Raw genomic sequence first — 8,208 nt, 5'->3', positions numbered from 1 at the left:
CAAGGTGTATTTATAATACACAATAAATGAGCAGAGAAAGCTAAGATGGTACAGAAAATACAGTAGCGGCAGCAGGTGGCGTCAAACACGCGACCTGCGACGGCAGACAAAAATAGTAGTTTCTGCAACTGCGGCTTCTACGCTTCTTAAATCGAGAACAAAAAATCTGCGTAAGATGCGTTTTGCGCCCTCCTTCATTCCATAGATGCCCCCAAAACATATATATACATATTTTTGGTCAAAATTCAAAATTAGACCGTTTTAGCCTGCCCGGCTTAAGATGAAACCACCCATATATTATGGGGAGGAGTGAAGATTAACAAGTGATGCCATAGTAATCTCGTGAGCGAAGAGGGGAGAAGGGGATTATTGAATGTATTGCACTAAAGTTAGGGAAAGGGAAGGAGAGCTGACAAAAATTTGGGCCAGGAATGGGGATCGAACCTGCAACCTTTGCCTCGGAAGACTGGCCAAAGTAACCACTCGTGCAGCAGGCAGAAGGTTATGCTTCGTCTCACCCTACGATGGACTAATGACAAAAGCTGCGTACCGCCAGATCCAATCATGAGCCACTTAGTCGCGCGGTATTTCGCTTCGATGTACGTAACGTTGCCCGCGTCTCGTATCTCTGATGGATATGGGCTGACAGTGGTTCGAATCAAATACCACTGAGTGACTCATCACTTTTACGATGTGACGAAAGCCACGATATACAGGCTCTTTACAGTGTCGAAGCTATAGAAATGATGCAGCGCTCTTTGATTCGGAGCATTGTCCGTTCACCCCTAATCAATGTTAGGCTAGATTCGCCTGGAACGTGATTGGACTGGTAGCCCGTGGCTTTTAGCCATCGTAGGATAAGACAAAGTATAGCAGTGGCTGAACGCGATGATAATATAATCATTCGCGTTTCGCCACTGCTAGCTTGGCGCTTGCCGCACAAGTGGCAAATTTGGTGCGCCCCTGAGTTTCCCACGAGCATCAAGTTGTTCTAAAAAGTCTTCATTTAGTGGTTTCTAATGGCGCTCAGCAAGTTTCTAATTGGAACCATATGTCTATTTTCACACAATCAAAAAGTAAATTAACGAATTATAATTAATGCGCCGACTTATCGTAAACATTAGTCACCCACATAATCATATCAGATCAAATTTTATTTCCTCAAATGTATCCCAATTGCAATACATTACATGAGGGGAGAAATAAACACAATATTCAATGCACAAAAATAAAAAATAACCAGCAAAAAAAAAAAAAAAAGAAAAAAACATTTAGTGATCACAATTTACAAATGGGAATTACAAGTGTCGCGAAATTTATTGGTATCAGTTTCATGGACAATGTCAGCGGGTACCAGTCGGCCATAGCAAGTAAAAGGGGGGAATTTAGAAATTTGTTAGCTCTAAAGGAACGAGGCCGAATTTTTAGTGGATGATCGCGGCGGTTTGAAATGTAAGATGTCTTCCTGGCCGTATAACTCACTCGCAGAAACCCCATAAGTGTAACTTTTATGGTACTTTAAAACAAATCTGTAAAGCTTAAAAAAAACAAAAAGACACCCAGTATAAGCTGGAAGCTGGAACAGCAGGACGACTAAAGGTAGAGGAAAGCCAGAACGTGAAAACTGGGATAGCCTGCAAATTCTGCCAGCGAAAGTGAGGCCGCGTTATCTACAGACATCTAGGCCACGCGGGGACTAGTCAAGGCCAACAGCTGGTGCCACGAGATACACAAAAATATAACTTATAAAAAGCTCGAAATAGAGTTCCATCAGCCGCAATTGCCGCAGCTCTGCTAAGGAACACCTGCCTTATCGTGCGTCCATTTTGCACCATCGAGTTTGTTTTTGTCGACATGTGCAGGCCGAAACGAGTACCAGCATGATGCGGTGATGTAGCCTGCGAGCCATGCCCACGCTGCCTTTCTGACCGAAAGAAAGCGAGCGGGACAAGCCCATGTCGTATCGTTTGATGAGTGTTACGGTCGCAAGATGCGTTCCATTTTATTTTTTATTTTATTAACACAGAAAGTGTTAATGGGTTGGATCTCAATAAAACGTTTAACGCTGGAGTAGGACGAGAAAAAGTTACACGCATGTTAGTGTACCAAGAAAGATTCATAGCCCGTATCAGGCAATGCAAAAGCATACAAAGGAGATAAGAGTCAACAAATGCATGCATGATCATAAATAGAGGCCTGCGCAGATAACAATTTAATCATCCGCGTCCGATAAGGTATCCGCAGCCTTCGTATCCGCATTCGAACCGCATCCAGAATGTTCTTAACCCCCCCCCCCCCTTTTTTTCAAAAAAAAAAGAAAACATGCTTTTTTTAATGATCTAGTTGGGACATGCGTGTCAAAATATTAGTTTTTTAGAGCGAAATTGACGGCGCGAGATGCGATTTAGTCGGCAGTCACCTCTTTTCCACTTGTTTTCTCTCTCGGCACTTCGGGCGTGTGGAGGAGAGGTGGATCGGCTTCTAGCCTTCACGACCGAGATGGTCATTCTGGAATGACCCGTGACGTCATGGACTTCGCACGCAGAATTTCAAATAAATCTCTCACCGTCAATGTGGCTCGAAATTTTTGATTCGCCTAGAATTGATTTTTTGACACGCGTGTTTCAATCAAACTGCTTAAAATAACTTTTTTTTTTTCTTCTCAGGGGCCCTTTAAATAATTGCCTTCGCATCCGACCTGTATCCCCAGATTTGTATTCCCATCCGAACCTCATCCGCGGAATACGGAACCGCATCGGAGCCTTCATCCCCACATTCATTTTACTTCCTGAAATCAAGCATGAATAAAAATTTTCAAAATCATCAGGATTCTATTTTTAAGCCGTTTGCTTACCTATCTACAGAGAACACTTCATGTCAGAAGACGGTGAAAGTCATTGTATCGTATTTTGTTTTATTGTATTTCTCAAATAAGCTATCATACTTTCTGAGACACTTCGCATCGCTCGAAGTAGGATCGCAGTTGTGAGATTGTCTTGTGGGTTCGTGACACTGGCACTCTGCCCACAAGATGCGCTCAAATGGAAGGAACTTTATGTAATTTGTTTGCTTTGTAAAACCCAATTCAAGCACACTTATATTTATATACATGAAAATTACCAAAGTACAGAGAAATAAGCGCGTACCATTTTATTTTGGTCAAACAATAAAAAAAGTGGGGGAGGAAAGGCGTAATACAGGTTTTACTTGAGCTAGTTGGTACATACTTGAATATGGTCAGCTGAACAATTATAAATTAGAAAAAACCGTGAGAGGAAATACATACACACCGCTGTGTGTATGTATTTCCTGTCACGGTTTTTTGTAATTTGTAATTGTTCAGCTGACCATATTCGAGGAAAGGCACCCGCTCAATGCTGTAAAATACTCGTGTATGTATGGTAAGGCGCGAGTACACCAATGCGTAAGTATCGCAATATGCAATAATAGCAACACCAGATATTGGTTTCAGTTTTAAAACCCTCAACTGCATGGTCCAGAACATATATTTAAGAACTACTCAGTGCAAACTGTCGGGAACAGTAAAACGCACAGACACACACAACGTTTCACTTGTCGATGCGGGGGGGGGGGGGGAGGGGTCTACATCTTTTAATGTTCCGTTACTCAACTGTTTTAACCCCTTTATTGTGGCAAACGTAGGGTTTGTGCTTTAGGTGCTTTGCATGTCTAGAGTCAGTGTACAAAATTTCCGTAGGGTGTTCGTGATTTTCCGTAGGGTTCAAGTTGGGAGCGTACTAGTCGTACTAATCTGTTCTGTTCTGTGTGAAGTGGAGGGCTGGGAATGGCTCATTTGTTTCTTCGGCAAGTCATGTCTAGATTTATATTCTTGCGCGCTCAAAAGTATTTATTTTTGCAGACAGTATTACAAGTTAGACTGCGTGGTACCTTGCCTGAATTTGTTATATTTTCGAGTAATGTCCGATGCCTTAGGGTACGAGGTTACTTGCACGAATATGTGAAGGTGTTTCAGTTTCTAAAGGTGCGCTTTTTCAAATACCAGAGCGAAGATAAGCGCAAGCAGTAGTACAAGAATTTAGTTGATGTGGTTTTTCCTGTTCCTCTGTACTGCTCTTCATACCGTGACGGCCCCGGCCAATATGTCCTCAAAAGGGTTAAAAGGTTGCAGCTGAGCCAGCAGTGAAGTCTTTCTTTTCCTAACTACATCGTTGCACGCTCCTTGTTAAGCCCTTGCCTCAAGAGAAAGGCATATTTTTTTCTTGTCAATCAACTGCAGTTTGTGCCAGAAACCTGAAACTATAGAACATATATTTCTTGACTGCTGGGATCCCGTATTTCATTTGGACATCATGTAGCGCACTTTGAAAAAGAATCTGCGAACGTCAACCTATGAAAACCATTTATTTCCTTTTTGAAGAGAACGAAAGGGGCGTGACCTCTCACATGTTTATGGCCTTAGCCCTCCAGAGTATGTGGAGATCAAGGATGGCGGTACTACGTGCTGATGTGAATACTCGTAGCGTTCGAGTATATTTTATTGAGATTGTTGTTCATTAAAGAGAAGTGTATTCGCAACTTTCACGACCAACAGGGAGCGCATTGGTGCCTGTCAAAATGGCTGTGTTCTGGATGATCATCGTAGAACCGCAGTACGGGGCAGAGTATGCTACACGTAAGTAAATCTGGTTTTGCTATATACGAGTGGTACGAGTGCCTTACTTCATTTTTTCACGTCAGGAAAGTGCCGGCAAGCACTTTTATGTTGAAGCTCATCATCCAGTAGCTAGGGAACGGGATTCTCACACGGCGGTGCCACCGTCGCTGAAAGTTGCGAATATACCACATGAGTGAGCAGCCCGATTAGCTGGTAGTTCTGGACAGACTTGTTGCCATCAAAGCTTTTTAACCACACTGCGCCGGCCAGGGTATGCTGCGCGCTTTTAAACCTTGCATTGTGTACCCTTGCGTTGTATTTGCTTCATGTGCCAAGCAAATAATAATAATAATAAAAAAAACGCTGCTTGCCTTATGGGGTAGCGTGTCTGGCTAGCAAGGGAAGGATCGCGGGTTCGTATCCCGCTTTTGCCTAAAATTCTCAGAATACCTAACTTTTTAAAGTGAAATCATTTGAGACATGTGGCGCCCTTTAATTCGCTTTACGTATTATGTTTGATCACCTTCATTCGACGCGTGATGTCACGTTTCACGTGAGTGTTTTGGGATGTTTTAAATTCCGGCGCTAGGTCATGTAGCTGTGACGTCATCACCTTATCGACCAATCAGAATTTTCCCGTCCCACGCCACCGACGCATGCTTTCCTGCAACACGAGCTCCTTTAAGCTCTTGCATTAAAACAGAAGAACTGCCTAATAATGCTGCTATAAAAATTGTCAGGCAAGCAGAAACCGGCGTATGAAGCTTTTTTTTTTTTAAATGAATGTGGCATTTCAATAATTCGCGAGTGTGCGTGCTCTTTCATTTAATTGAGAAAGGCAAGCAAGTTAGCGGTTGGGTGTAATTTTAAGTTTTGTCATCACATCAGGGACGAGCGCAAACTAGTCGCATCAGGAAATGAAACCCAAGGATGCAAATTTACAAAAGGCAGAGATCACGACGTTCCTTCTCTAGAAATTTTCAAATGTACCACTGAGAGACGTGAATACGTTTCAAAGTGGAAACCACTAATGTTTTAATTTTTTTTAGCGATAAAAAATACCCCCCCCCCCCCCCCCCCCCCCAGCTTCTGCGTTGGCACTTGACTTTTCTAGGGCGGGCTCTCTGGCCCTAGCACCCGAATGAGTTTGAGACCCCGTGATATACAGGGTGTTTTTCTGAAGCTTTACAGATTTGTTTAAAAAAAGATCAGAAAGCTACACTTATGCGTTTTGTTCAGTTGAGTTATACGGGCAGAGGGACATAGTATACGGGGCCAATCTTAACGATCAGTCGGCTAATTAAGTAAAATGTGTTAGTTAACTTTTTTAATTAGGGAAAATAGTCTTATGGTTTCAATTAGAAATTTGCCGAGCGTCGTCCAAAATCCCTAAATTAGTAGTTTTTAGAAAGCCCTTGAGCGCGTGAGAAGGGCAGTAGTGCGCCAAAGTTACCACCTGTGGAGCAGGTACAAGGCTGGGGCTAGATAAGAGAAGGAAAAATCGAGCGGGCGCCATACCGCAACCGCTAGCCTTGTACCTGATCCATGAGTGGTAACTTTAATGCACTACTATGCTTCTCACGCGCTGAAAATCTTCCTGAAAATGACTGATTTAGTGGTTTTGGAATAATATGCCTATTTCAATTAATTAAGAAGTTAATTAACAACCTTTACTTAATTAGTTAACTTATCAATACGATTAGCCTTCAATTCTATGTCCCCTTGCCAGTATAACTCATCTGTACAAACCGCATAAGTGTAGCTTTCATAACACTTTTTTAAACAAACCTCGCAAGCTTAAAAAAAAAAAAGCATAATGTGGCACGTTTTTTGCAAACTATATTTTACTATATATATGTCGAGGAAGTGATTTCACAAGTTTATACACAGTAAATACTTCCTTAGTTCAAGAGCAAATACGATTCAACTCGTAATGCTGTGACTCAAAGTTGTACCAATCAGGGGTATTTTAGGCGACCTTCGTGCTAACATTTCGATTCCGGTAAATCGTATGTGACTGAGGGAAACAAAGGGATGAGTGGTATAAAGACGACGTTTCGTGGGCCAATCAAGATTTTTTTTTACTGGTGCGCCGTAAATGAATAACGCAAGTTTTTTTGTATATGATAATAAAAATGGATTAGACGAATCAAAAAAGCTATATAGATACTCGTTTCACGGCAGAAATAGTGCCTATTGCTAAATAAACGCGGACATCCCTATTGAAAATTCCATCAAGCTACGTAATTTGGGACACTGACTGCCAGTCAGCAGCCTTGGTGGAACGTGATGGACCATCAGACGTCATCTGATGGTCCATAAGATGACGTCTGACTGCCACTGCCAAGGGAATTTCATCAACAAGGGCAGCATTTATATAAGAGTAAAGCTATACGCACTCATAAATATCGCCAAATGCCTCGATAAAACAAAATGTTCGAGAAAAAAAAGATTTAGCAGCATTGCGGATTGAACCCGCGACCGCTTGTGTACAGATCGGACACCTTCACCGCTATGCTACGCCACCGCTACAGAAACTCGATTGAACTATTCGTTTTATACGAGATGCTTCGGCTGCAAATGCAGTTAAGCCGTCAGCATGTTATGCAAAGCACTCGTACATCACTCGCCGTACTTCAGTTCTACTCACCTGCCATGTAGAGTACTTTCGCGTCGTAGAACAATCCTCTTGTTCGCGCGTCATCGGCCCAGTAGACCTGGTACACATTGTCGTCTTCAACTACACCGCTAAAGTCCCTTACATCGTCGGAACTCACAACAGGCTGGGTCTTGTCGAGTAGAAATTCTACTAAAACATAAGACGTTGTAGAGCCCGGGCAGGATCGACAGGTTGGAGCAAGCGGGCAAACAAAACGAGTCAAGAGCGATCGTTCATGAAAGCTCGGCGAAGCCTCTATGGGCGAAGCGAATTGCGAAGTGTCGTGTTCGGCGCTTCGGCGGGCTTCTGATCAAGGTTGTCGGTCGGTTGCGTGTCATATCTTTAATGTCAGCGGTTTTATGGGCTCACGTCCCGAAATCGTTTTCTCGTGCATAGATTACTTTTCGTATTCATAGATTTGACGAAATAGTGGTATCCGAACGAACTTTACGTCCTTTGACCGTACGTCTGTCTGCACGTCAAAGCTTTCTGACGTACAGTCAGAGACAATCGATGTACAGTCAGAATCACCACCAGGACATCCTGATGGCATTTCGCGGCGGCCGACTGCCACCAGGAAACCATCAGAAAGCCGACAAGCGGGGTCTGACTGGAGTTTGACTGTCGGTCAGAGTAACTTGTTGGCCAATCAGACATGCTTGACGTACAGTCAGGCACAGTCAGCGGTTCACTAGAAAACATTGACTGCCAAACAGCGTTACATTGATGGATTTTTCCTTCGGGATATATTATGTGCTAGCGGTTATGACCGGTTTGAACCAGTTTGAACCGTTACCTTTGCTTCCCGGAAGTGAACCGAAAGCCGTAAACGCGAACCAAAACCGAACCGATAAGTTTTCGGCTCGACGCTGCTTGGAGGCAAGCAACGAAACACAGGACCGGAAAAAAAGGC

The sequence above is a fragment of the Ixodes scapularis genome, unplaced genomic scaffold (assembly GCF_016920785.2).
Source record: "Ixodes scapularis isolate PalLabHiFi unplaced genomic scaffold, ASM1692078v2 PGA_scaffold10__122_contigs__length_95168666, whole genome shotgun sequence".
Lineage (NCBI taxonomy): Eukaryota > Metazoa > Arthropoda > Arachnida > Ixodida > Ixodidae > Ixodes > Ixodes scapularis.
This window is presented reverse-complemented; position numbering follows the sequence as displayed.